The following is a 13,876-nucleotide window of genomic DNA, read 5'->3' on the forward strand; positions in this document are numbered from 1 at the left end:
TATAATGTCGTCCCCCCTTCTTTCTGTGCTGGGAAGGATATGGGACTATGGAGAATGAAGTGACTATGTACCAAAGATATTCAGAAGAGGCAACACAAAAATGAAGAAAAACAAAGATGTCTACAATCCAATGAATAATTTCATTTATTGATCGTAGATTAATAGACCTCATGTGGAAGGGGGGAAATGTTAACTTTACCAAAATCAAAAATTCCTATGGTAAAAGACAAAACTTTACTGGTTATGCATTAAAATAAAACAGAAATGCAAAAATTGGAGTGTTCCCCAATGGTGTATAGTGATAATCTGTAGAGGGGAACCCAACTGAAGGAGCTATAAGATGAATATCAATACAATGTGCATCCATGAGCTGTGTGCTGGATACAAGCTTAATTTTCATTCTGTAAAGCCCTAACATTGACCCTGATGAAACACCCTACCTAGCCGCAGAGGTTCACACCCTGAAATGCGCAAGTGGCGTCCTTACACAACCACGGCTTTCCCTCCTGCTCCCTAGTATGTCACTACCAAAAAGGGATATAATGTGCCAAGTGCAACACCGTGTGAATATAAAATCCACTGACAAAAAAGGGATATCAGAAATCCACTATTGGCACTAATGAGTCAAAATCAATAAACAGAATAATGCAGAGAATCCAAGATTATATATATATATGACACACAGTGTTTGTAGCAATCATAGGGCTACAGTTCAAATGCATAAAACACCGGTTAAAGACTATGGTTCAGAGTCAGACAGCAACATTAATTCGTAATCCAGGAAGATTCCAGCAATCCAGTCCAAAAAACTTTTTTCTTAAAATATATACATTTTTATTTTTAAATCATGTTAAAAGTCCAATACAAGGTCAACATCAGCCCAAAAGGGGACACGTTTCGAACGTGTTGTTCTTAATCTGTCAACAATATCAGAGACAGATTAAGAACAACAAGTTGAAACGCGTCCCTTTTTGGGCTTATGTTGACCCTGTATTGGACTTTTAAACATGATTTAAAAATAAAAATGTATATATTTTAAGAAAAAAAGTTTTTGGACTGGATTGTTGGAATCTTCTTGGATTACTTGTTCAAGCCTGGTCTCCACTGAGCAGGTGAGCTGGACAAAACTCTTTTTTCTTAGCAACATTAATTCAATATATGGACATACATAGAGTGCCAATGCAAGATATCAAATAGAATGATAACATCTGAATTGTCACTTCCCTTGATGGTGAGGTCCGATAACTCAGCCTCGACGCGTTTCTCCTGAACAACAACTTCATCAGGAGGCCATTGAAAAAACTTGATGTTCCTTGATGATGTGGATGTTACCCAGTGATTGCGATTAGTTGGTAAATAAAGGAAGGATGAAACCGGCAAATGGGATTGTAGGTGAAAAAGCTCTTATGTACATGTCTTAGGAGCTGTCTCCAATCATTTACTGCACATGTCAGGGTTAGTAAAGGCAGATATATCTCAAAAAGACCCTCACAAATAGTGAGAAACAACTCTCAACTAGTGGGGGTCAAAGTGATATAAAAGAAAACTGTGTGAGTTTTTTTAAAAATAGATTAAAAGTAGTCTCCTCTAAAGTAGTTTTCATATATAAAGTGCATTAACAGACAGGGTTCCCTTGTGAGAAGGCAGCAGAGGGTATGAAATATAGGACCATACAAGTAAAAAATTACCAGAAAATAGCCAATAGCCTGTAAATAGACAGAAACTAGTATGCTGTAGTTGTAAGTAGTATTTAAAGAATTCCAATCTTGTGTATAGGTTAGATAATGTCTAAAACCAGGATATAGGTCAAAAATGTATGTATTTATGTGGCCATGCATTAATGTTATAGTGAAATAATCAGCCCAATAGTTATTAAATATGTGTGATTAGAGTATATATGCAGTACACTGTTTAAATACCCCCTGCTCTGTAACCCTAACTCATCCACATTTCCCTGAGGAAGTCACACGCGTACACGAAGCACATTTCTAGATAAATTCCTTGATGGGTCTAGTACACAAAATAAGGTCGCTTGTGGGGGAGCTCCACGGTTTAGCCACATCAGGGGCTCTGTAAATGTGACATGGTGTCCGCTATCTATTACAGTCAATTTTGCTTTCCATTAGTCAAATGGCTCTCCTCCTCTTCCGAGCCCTGCCATTAGCCCAGACAGTAGTTTTCAACCAAGGAGAAATTATGTTGTGCATTTTTTCCTGTTACCCTTATGAAAATGAAGAAACTGGGGCTAAAGTACAGTTTTTGTGGGAAAAAGTAAAATTTTTAGTTTTTCTTTCCATATTGCTTTAGTTCCTGTGAAGCATCTGATGTCTTAATAAACTTCTTGGATGTGGTTTTGAGCACTTTGAGGGGAGCAATCTAGCATGGTGTTACTTTGGGGTATTTGCTGTAACATAGCTTTCTCAAAGTCACTTCAAATGTGACGTGGTCCCTAAAAAAATGGTTTTGTAAATGTTTGTTGGAAAAATAAAAAATTGCTAATAAACCTTTAACCCTTCTAACTTCCTAACATAAAAAATATGATTCAGAAATGGTGCTTATGTGCAGCAGACATGTGGCAAATATTTTTTCTTAACTATTTTGCATGGTGTAACAATATGGCTTAATGGCATAAAAATTCAAAGTTTGAAAATTGAGACTTTTTTTGTGGCAAATTTTTTATATTCACATAAATAAACGCAAATAATATCGACCAAACTTTTCCACTACTATGAAGTACAACATGTCACGAAAAAACCTCATAAACTGACTCTGGTTAGATTTTAAAAAATGAGGCTTGATCATTAATGTACAAAATGGCTCGGTCCTTAAGGGGTTACTAACCCCTGGCTAAGAAGGTTCAAGTAAAAATAAATGTCAGGAGGTAGGAACTTCACCTTAGATTCATGCACAAAAAGTAAATATCTGCAAAAGCCAGCAATACTGTTGTGGTGGAACTAGTAATAAAGAGAATCTGTCAACAGGATTTTGCTGTGATCTGAGAGCAGCATTATGTTCAGTCATGGCCTAAAGTTTTGAGAATGCTACAAATATTAATTTTTACAAAGTCTACTGCTTAAGTTTTTCTAATGGCAATTTGCATACACTCCAGAATGTCATAAAGAGTGATCAGCTTAACAGCAATTACTTGCAAAGTCAATATTGGCTAAGGAAATGAACTATAACCCCAAAACACATTTCAACATCCTTGCATTCCTGCCTTAAAAGGAGCAGCTAACATTGTTTTAGTGATTGTTCCATTAACACAGTCATGATTAAGTAAGAATGAAACCACTGGACACTTTAAAAGGAGGCTGGTGCTTGGTATCATTGTTTCTCTTCAGTTAACCATGGTTATCTCTAACACGTGCAGCCATCATTGCTCTGCACAAAAATGGCCTAACAGGGAAGAGTATCGCAGCTACAAAGATTGCACCTGAGTCAACAATCTATCGCATCATTAAGAACTTCAAGGAGAGAGCTTCCATTGTTGCCAAAAAGGCTCCAGGGCGCCCAAGAAGAACCAACAAACGCCAGGACCGTATCTTAAAACTGTTTCAGCTGTGGGATCGGACTACCAGCAGTGCCGAGCTAGCTCAGCAATGGCAGCAGGCTGGTGTGAGTGCTTCTGCACGCACTGTGAGGCGGAGACTCTTTGAGCAAGGCCTGGTTTCAAGGAGGGCAACAAAGAAGCCACTTCTCTCCAGAAAAAACATCAGGGACCGACTGATATTCTGCAAAAGGTACAGGGAGTGGACTGCTGAGGACTGGGGTAAAGTCATTTTTTTAGATGAATCCCCTTTTCGATTGTTTGGGACATCTGGAAAACAGCTTATTAGGAGAAGAAGAGGTGAGCGATACCACCAGTCTTGTCTCATGCCAACTGTTAAGCATCCTGAAACGATATATGTGTTGCTTCTCAGCCAAGGGAATCGGCTCACTCACAGTATTGCCTAAAACACAGCCATGAATAAAGAATGGTACCAGAATGTCCTCCAAGAGCAACTTCTCCCAACTGTCCAAGAGCAGTTTGGCGCCCAACAATGCCTTTTCCAGCATGATGGAGCACCTTGCCATAAAGCAAAGGTGATCACTAAATGGCTCATGGAACAAAACATAGAGATTTTGGGTCCATGGCCTGGAAACTCCCCAGATCTTAATCCCATTGAGAACTTGTGGGCAATCATCAAGAGATGGGTTGGCAAACAAAAACCAACAAATTCTGGCAAAATGCAAGCATTTCTTATGCAAGAATGGACAGCTATCAGTCAGGATTTGGTCCAGAAGTTGATTGAGAGCATGCCAGGGAGAATTGCAGAGGTCCTGAAGAAGAAGGGTCAACACTGCAAATATTGACTTGCTGCATTAACTCATTCTGTCAATATAACCTTTTGGTACTCATAATATGATTGCAATTATATTTCTGTATGTGATGTAAACATCAGACAAACACAATTAAAAACCTGAGGGCAACAGATCATGTGAAAATATAATTTTGGTGTCATTCTCAAAACTTTTGGCCATGACTGTAGGTGAAGAAAGCCTGATTCCATTCATTTGTCACTTATCGGACGGCTTTCTGTAGGTGCTGATAGAATCCTGGTTTGTCTGATGTAGATGTAGCAGAGCTAAGTCTTCTTTTCTGTGTATAACCCCCCACACTCCTGACTGGCAGCTTCCTGGGTACACTGTGAATCTACTTTCACATGTCCAGTAATCATCCATTACAATGGATCCAGCAGCAATCTGTTGACAATAATGTTCTGCTTACACAATATTTTTGTCTGGCTAAAAAAAATAATTTCAACTCGATCCGTTTTTTTTAACATTGAAGTCTATGGAAAACGGATCTGTTAAAAATCCACAAATTTTCTTCCATTTGAATCTGATCAATGTAAGAAAAAAACGGATTTGTTTCCAATGAAAGAAAAGTAATTGCCACTTTTACAACAAGGTGAACAATGTAAAAAAAACCGTTTAGTAAATTTCTTTCTTCTTGATTCTGCCTCACAAAAAGTGGAATAAAAAGCGATCAAAACTATAATGTAGGCCAAAATGGTGCCAATAAAAACTCCAACTCATCCCGCAAAAAACCAAGCCCTCACATGACTCTAATGACAGAAAAATAAAAATTTGTAGTCTTCAAAATTCAGTGATGCAAAAAACTCTTTATTTTGTAAAAAAGGATTTTTAGCGTCATAGTAGCTGAACCTAAAACAACTATATAAATCTGGTATTGCTGTAATTGTACTGACTGGAGGAATATAGCTGCCTAATCACTTATAACGCAGGGTGAAAGACATAAAAAATTAATAAATAAAGCCAACTCTTCAATGTAGCGCCCCTGAACCCAAGGACACTACAAGGTACTGCATCCTGTCAAAGATGCAGGGCCTACCCCCAGGGACCTGGAAGACCAGTGCCGGTAATAGTAATACACACTATAATCCCAGTTTTCCCCATTCCCAAGTACTGGTGAAAAACTAGAATTGGAACCAATGGATGGCCACCCGGTTGTGGAGCTGATCCAGTCCACTAGATGACAACCAGGAGGTAGGGAACGGACAGTTAGACATTTAGTAAGTGCTAGTGAGAGGAGACAGACGTAACTGCTCTGACATGGGAGTGTAACGGTGACCTGAGTGTGTGGTTGCCGGCGAAGTACGGTGAAGTACTCCCGGAACCAGAGCACCAATGGGGAACAGAGTCCTAGGTCAGGCAAACGCTCCAGGCAGACCTGATAAAATCTGCACAGTGAGGGGACCATCCAGGACCTCACTGACCTTAGAAATTCGGGTGCACCAGCAGTAACGGGAGAACCAGGGACCAGAACGGAAAACCGATCCTACAGGGTTTACACTGCCCGTCGCATGGACCAGAGACTGAGAGTCAAACAGGAGGGGACCCCCAGATGCTCCAAGCCATGGGGGCCCACCAACTTGAGAAACGTGCAGGGGAAAGAAGCCAACAGGTCACCAACCCGGCACTGGGACTAAGGGAACCAGAGGTGAATACCAGCTTTCCTTCAGGTACCAGTTACCAGCTACTGTGAGTAAAGAGAACCAGTTACACAGTAACCCCTTGTGTGCCTACCTTCTTTCCACGCCTAACTCTATCATCTACCCCCTGGGGCCCCGGCCCTACTTGTGGAGGGCCCGACATCCAGGCTGTTGTCAACATTAGTCCCAGCGGAGAGACTGTGCAGCGACGGTTCCATCACCATAACCGCAACACGCAATTGGCATCATGACATAAACTTTATTAACAATTCCCCTGTATATAATCCCCTTTTAAAGCGACCCCCAGGGTCACGGAACTAGGCAATGGCCACCAAGTGACACATCCCAGTAGTACATCGCCTGTGACCGAGTACCCCATAGCCCAGGGGCGTCACATTCAACTGCTAATGATTTGTTCATTCTGCCTCCCAGAGATCACAGTACGGCGTGGCTAATATTCATCCTGCGCGCTACATGCTTTAGACAATATTCTCAATGGAAAATTCCCTGTAATGAGGCAGAGGGAGTCATTCTGATCTCCCATCTGACTGGTGGTTTGGCAGTGTCCATGTTTTTATGCCTCTTTTCAGACATGCACAAAAGCACAGTCATCAACACTTTTGTTCAACTTTGAGAAGATGGACACCACTGAACAGAGGCCAAACTGAGTCCGGAGTAACTCTGCTGCCTCAATATAGTGATAGGATCCGTCAGGGATTTCACCTGAATCATGTATTTCAAAGATGTAGATCTAAACCCTTATGTAAGTACCCAGCATAGAGGACAGGATCAATGTGAATTCATCCAAAATGTTCTGTACCCCAAATTGCCAAAAAATAGCATTCAACTCAACCCACAGAAAAACAAGTCCCCACTTAGGTCCGTCTTCTGTTAAAGGAAACATAGGGGTCTTCCACGTTAGTGGTAACACAAAGGCTCTGGAAAAGGCTATGGCTCCCATACTCAAAAAAAAAATCCAGCAAAATCTGTGCTCCCAAATCCAAATGCCCCACTCTCTTCTGAGCCCCACAGTGTTTCTAAACCAAAGTTAGTGTCCACATGTTTGGTATTGTTGTAGTGAGGAAGCCTTAATTTACAGGGTGTGTGTCTCCATAAGCACAAGCTGGACACAATGTTTGGGCACTACAATATACTGGGCATGACAAGAACTTATTTGCAATTTTTAACTCTCCAATATTCATTTTTAACTCTCCAACATTCACTGTGTTTGACACCATGGGTGTTTTTCCAGAGACTAAATTGTCACTACACCCGTAGATTAATTCCCACAGAGGTGTAATATCCAAAATGTGGTCACTTGAGGGGATTTATTCTGTTCTGGCACTTAAGGGATCTGCAAATGGAGTCCGCAAACCATTCCAGCCAAATCTGCTCTTGATATACGCTCCTTCCTTTGCACTGTGCCTGAAAACTTGTTTCCAACTACATATGGGATATTGCCGTACTCAAGAGAAATTGCCCAACAAATTGTATGGTGCCTTTCTTCTTGTTACCTCTGTAAAAATGCAAATTTTTGGGCTAAACCAACATTTTTGGGAAAAATATGATTTTTTATTTTCTCGGCTCAACGTTATAAAATTCTGTGAAGCACCTGGGGGTTCAAGGTGCTCATCAAATGTGTAGATAAATTACTAGAGGGGTCTAGTTTCCAAAATGTGGTCACGCCTCTGTTTAGGTACATCAGGGATTCTCCAAATGCGATATGGTGTCTGCTAGCTACACTCCCTGACAGAAGTTCTGTCGCTTATCCATGTTATGTAAATAAAAGCTTATAACTTCACTTTAAATTCATCCATTGGTTTTAAAAATTACTCTTTTGAAAGCTGAAACCCTCCTAAATTTGGTTTAAGTTATGAACATAAAGTTGCTGCAAAGCTGAAATATTGATCATTTAATGAACACAGAAAGGTCAGATTTTGGCAAGACAAAAGTTTTGTTGCCTTGTCATATAAAAGGCAATTAAAAAAACAAGTGGCATTTGCCAAGTCCCACAGCCTGCTAAACAGATGGACGCTGGAAAAGTGGCAGAAGGTGAATTTCTCTGATGAATCTTCAGTTGAATTACACAACAGCCGCCGCGAATACTGCAGGAGAACTACTGGAGCCCATATAGATCCAAAATACACCCAGAAAACAGTTATGTTTGGTGGTGGAAAGATCATGGTCTGGGGTTACATTCAGTATAGGGGTGTGCAAAACATTTTCAAGGTGGAAAGAAATATCAATAGCCTAAAATATCAAGATGTATTAGCTACCTTTTACCTTCCCAATCATAAAAGGGGTCAAATTCTGCAGCAGGATGGTGCTCCATCTCATATATCCATCTCTACAACAAAGTTTCTCCTGGCAAAGAAGATCAAGGTGCTCAAGGACTGGCCAGCCCAGTCACCAGACATGAACATCATTGAGCATGTTTGGGGTAGGACGAAAGAGGAAGCTTGGAAGACAAAACCAAAGAATCTAGATGAACTCTAGGAGGCATGTAAGACTGCATTCTTTGTTATTCCTGATGACTTCATCAATAAATTGTATGAATCATTGTTGAACCGCATGGATGCAGTCCTTCAAGCTCATGGAAGTCCCACAAAATATTAAATATGGCTCTAATAGCACCACAACTTAATTCACCAATGTTATGCAACATATCTTTGTATTAGAAGTGAATTATTTGTTTGAATTTTACTTTACTTTCTGTGGACGACAAAACTTTTGTCTTGACAAAATCTGACCCTTGTGTGTTCATTAAATGATCAATATTTCAGCTTTGCAGCAACTTTATTTTCATAACCTAAACCAAATTTGGGAGGGTTTCAGCTTTCAAAAGAGTAATTTATAAAACCAATGGATGAATTTAAAGTTAGGTTATAAGATTTTATTTACATAACATGAATAAGCGACAGAACTTCTGTCAGGGAGTGTAACCCAGACAATTTTGTGCTCTAAAATTCAAATGGCGCTTCTTCCCTTCCTTACCCTGCTGTGCAACCAAACAGTAGATTTTTACCACATATGGGGTATTGGCGTACTCTGAAGCTACTGCACAACAAATAGTACTTTGCATTTTCACTTGTTACCCTTGTGAAAATGCAAAATTTGGGCCTAAAGTAACATTTTTGTGGGAAAAAATAACATTTTCATTTTTTCTTTCTATATTGCTTTAATTCCTTTAAAGACAGGTGTCAGGTCCCACACCGTGACATGATATGTACATCATGGCTTTGAACTGTAACTGCATCACTGCATATAAACACACAGTGACAGTTTTGTGCCGACAGCGTTCACTGGAAGCTAACAATATTTGCAAAAGTGGAAAACTGGACCAACACCAGTTGGCATAAGTGCAATGTATAGGTGCTAATTCACATTGTGGCCATTAACAAACAAAACCTAAAATAATAACAATGAGCAAATACCCTGCAGTAAGTAAAAAAATAAATCGTAGTAATACTTGTAACCAGTGGCGTAACTAGAGTTTGATAGGCCCCGGTGCAGAGTTCGGACCTGGCCCCCCCCACTCCACGTACACCAACACTTGGGGTACGGGACAATGACACTGACACTCGGGGTACGGGATAATGACGCTGACACTTGACTCTTACCCTCAGCACCCAGATTTCACATTATCTGAAATCCCTCTATCAGCACCCAGCTTTTCTATGTTCTGATATCCATCTTGTCCTCGGCACCCAGCTTCCCCATTCTCTGCTATACATTTTCCCTCAGCAACCAGCTTTCCCATATCAGAGCATAGGAGAGCTGGGCTGTGAGAGATGTATAGAAGAGCATGGGAAAGCTGGGTGCTAAGGGAAAGAGCCCTTTTCCCTCAGCACAAAACTTCCCATCTCTCTAAGCTTATTGCAAGCCGGCTTCAGAAAATTCTCCCTAATTTGATCCACTTGGATCAGGTGGGGTTTATTAAAGACAGGCAGTCATCTGATGCGAGGCATAACATTTTGAACCTGGTGGATCTGGTTGAGAAAAATCGGGAGCCTTCTCTGCTGCTTTCATTGGATGCAGAGAAGGCTTTCGATAGGATCCACTGGGATTACATGATAGCGAACTTGAAAAAATTTGGATTTAATGGTTAGATATTAAAATTAATATTAGAAATTTATTTCCAACCCACTGCAAAAATCTAAGTCAGTAACTTCCTCTCTAGAAATTTCCCTATAAGCAGTGGAACCAGACAGGGCTGCCCACTCTCTCCTTTATTATTTGCCATAATGATGGAACCCCTAGCTGAAAAAATTAGAGTAAGAGAAAATATAAAAGGTATTTCCACAAATCACAAACAGTATAAAATCACACTATATGCTGTCGATGTAATTCTTAGTGTAACGGATCCACTAGAGTCACTTATAAATACAATTAATATTCTGGATGATTTCTCAGCTGTATCATATTATAAAATCAATTATTCTAAGTCCCAAATTTTGGGTTATAACTAGAGTTGAGCGCGGTTCGTGGTTCGTGGTTCTCCAGTTCTAGGCTCGAGTGATTTTGGGGCATGTTCTAGATCGAACTAGAACTCGAGCTTTTTGCAAAAGCTCGATAGTTCTAGAAACGTTCGAGAACGGTTCTAGCAGCCAAAAAACAGCTAAATCTTAGCTTGGTTTCTGCTGTAATAGTGTAAGTCACTCTGTGAATCAAACTATTATCACATTTCAGTGTATAGTGTGCGTGAACAGCGCCTTCAGATCACTGCTGTTTCTATAATGGCGATCGCCATTTTTTTTTTTTTTTTCTTGTCTTCCTTCCCTAAGTGCGCGCGTCTTGTGGGGCGGGCCAGCATGTCAGCCAATCACAGACACACACACACCTAAGTGGACTTTGAGGCAGAGAAGCAATGGCATGTGTGATAGGATCTGCATGTCACATGTCCCTGCATTATAAAACCGGACATTTTCTTCACGATCGCCATTATCTGCCTTCTGCGTCTTTGGTGTCAGACATCACTGTCGCAGTTCCGTCCTTTGTCCTATCGCCGATACAGCTGTATGCGCTGCATACACAGCGTTAGACAGCTTAGGGAGAGCACATTCTAGCAGTCCTTTTAAGGGCTCGTACCGGCAGGGTCAGAGAGCCGTAAGTGACAGGTCCTGCAAACAGCAACAGCGTCTGTGTAGCCCAGGTCAGGGATTTCCTCCCTGCATTTCACCATTAGGAGGGAATAGAAAGGCAGGCTTCCATTCCTCTACCCAGAGCACCACAATCCTGCCACTGTACCCTCTTGTCCTCTGCACACTCCAACTCATTCTAACTAAGCCATTATACTAGCAAACACTCAGTGTACCTAGTGGCATCCTATCTGTGGCTATTGGACTTTGCTATAGTCCCACTAGTGCCAAGACATTTGCAGAGCACATCTGCCTGCATTGCACACTCCAAGTTTTTTAAACTAAGCAATTTTACTAGCAAACACTCAGTGTACCTAGTGGCATCCTATACGTGGCTATTGGACTTTGCTATAGTCCCACTAGTGCAAAGACATTAGCAGAGCACATCTGCCTGCATTGCACACTCCAAGTTTTTTAAACTCAGCCATTATACTAGCAAACACACAGTGTACCTAGTGGCATCCTATACGTGGCTATTGGACTTTGCTATAGTCCCACTAGTGCCAAGACATTTGCAGAGCGCATCTGCCTGCGTTGCACACTCCAACTAATTATAACGAAGCCATTATACTAGCAAACACTCAGTGTACCTAGTGGCATCCTATACGTGGCTATTGGACTTTGCTATAGTCCCACTAGTGCCAAGACATTTGCAGAGCACATCTGCCTGCATTGCACACTCCAAGTTTTTTAAACTAAGCAATTTTACTAGCAAACACTCAGTGTACCTAGTGGCATCCTATACGTGGCTATTGGACTTTGCTATAGTCCCACTAGTGCAAAGACATTAGCAGAGCACATCTGCCTGCATTGCACACTCCAAGTTTTTTAAACTCAGCCATTATACTAGCAAACACTCTGTACCTAGTGGCATCCTATACGTGGCTATTGGACTTTGCTATAGTCCCACTAGGGCCAAGACATTTGCAGAGCGCATCTGCCTGCGTTGCACACTCCAACAAATTATAACGAAGCCATTATACTAGCAAACACTCAGTGTACCTAGTGGCATCCTATACGTGGCTATTGGACTTTGCTATAGTCCCACTAGTGCCAAGACATTTGCAGAGCACATCTGCCTGCATTGCACACTCCAAGTTTTTTAAACTAAGCAATTTTACTAGCAAACACTCAGTGTACCTAGTGGCATCCTATACGTGGCTATTGGACTTTGCTATAGTCCCACTAGTGCAAAGACATTAGCAGAGCACATCTGCCTGCATTGCACACTCCAAGTTTTTTAAACTCAGCCATTATACTAGCAAACACACAGTGTACCTAGTGGCATCCTATACGTGGCTATTGGACTTTGCTATAGTCCCACTAGTGCCAAGACATTTGCAGAGCGCATCTGCCTGCGTTGCACACTCCAACTAATTATAACGAAGCCATTATACTAGCAAACACTCAGTGTACCTAGTGGCATCCTATACGTGGCTATTGGACTTTGCTATAGTCCCACTAGTGCCAAGACATTTGCAGAGCGCATCTGCCTGCGTTGCACACTCCAACTAATTATAACGAAGCCATTATACTAGCACACACTCAGTGTACCTAGTGGCATCCTATACGTGGCTATTGGACTTTGCTATAGTCCCACTAGTGCCAAGAAATTTGCAGAGCGCATCTGCCTGCGTTGCACACTACAACAAATTATAACGAAGCCATTATACTAGCAAACACTCAGTGTACCTAGTGGCATCCTATACGTGGCTATTGGACTTTGCTATAGTCCCACTAGTGCCAAGACATTTGCAGAGCGCATCTGCCTGCGTTGCACACTCCAACTAATTATAACGAAGCCATTATACTAGCAAACACTCAGTGTACCTAGTGGCATCCTATACGTGGCTATTGGACTTTGCTATAGTCCCACTAGTGCCAAGACATTTGCAGAGCGCATCTGCCTGCGTTGCACACTCCAACTAATTATAACGAAGCCATTATACTAGCACACACTCAGTGTACCTAGTGGCATCCTATACGTGGCTATTGGACTTTGCTATAGTCCCACTAGTGCCAAGACATTTGCAGAGCGCATCTGCCTGCGTTGCACACTACAACAAATTATAACGAAGCCATTATACTAGCAAACACTCAGTGTACCTAGTGGCATCCTATACGTGGCTATTGGACTTTGCTATAGTCCCACTAGTGCCAAGACATTTGCAGAGCGCATCTGCCTGCGTTGCACACTCCAACTAATTATAACGAAGCCATTATACTAGCACACACTCAGTGTACCTAGTGGCATCCTATACGTGGCTATTGGACTTTGCTATAGTCCCACTAGGGCCAAGACATTTGCAGAGCACATCTGCCTGCATTGCACACTCCAAGTTTTTTAAACTAAGCAATTTTACTAGCAAACACTCAGTGTACCTAGTGGCATCCTATACGTGGCTATTGGACTTTGCTATAGTCCCACTAGTGCAAAGACATTAGCAGAGCACATCTGCCTGCATTGCACACTCCAAGTTTTTTAAACTCAGCCATTATACTAGCAAACACTCAGTGTACCTAGTGGCATCCTATACGTGGCTATTGGACTTTGCTATAGTCCCACTAGTGCAAAGACATTAGCAGAGCACATCTGCCTGCATTGCACACTCCAAGTTTTTTAAACTCAGCCATTATACTAGCAAACACTCAGTGTACCTAGTGGCATCCTATACGTGGCTATTGGACTTTGCTATAGTCCCACTAGTGCCAAGACATTTGCAGAGCGCATCTGCCTGCGTT

This window comes from Anomaloglossus baeobatrachus, chromosome 1 (genome assembly GCF_048569485.1).
Source record: "Anomaloglossus baeobatrachus isolate aAnoBae1 chromosome 1, aAnoBae1.hap1, whole genome shotgun sequence".
NCBI lineage: Eukaryota > Metazoa > Chordata > Amphibia > Anura > Aromobatidae > Anomaloglossus > Anomaloglossus baeobatrachus.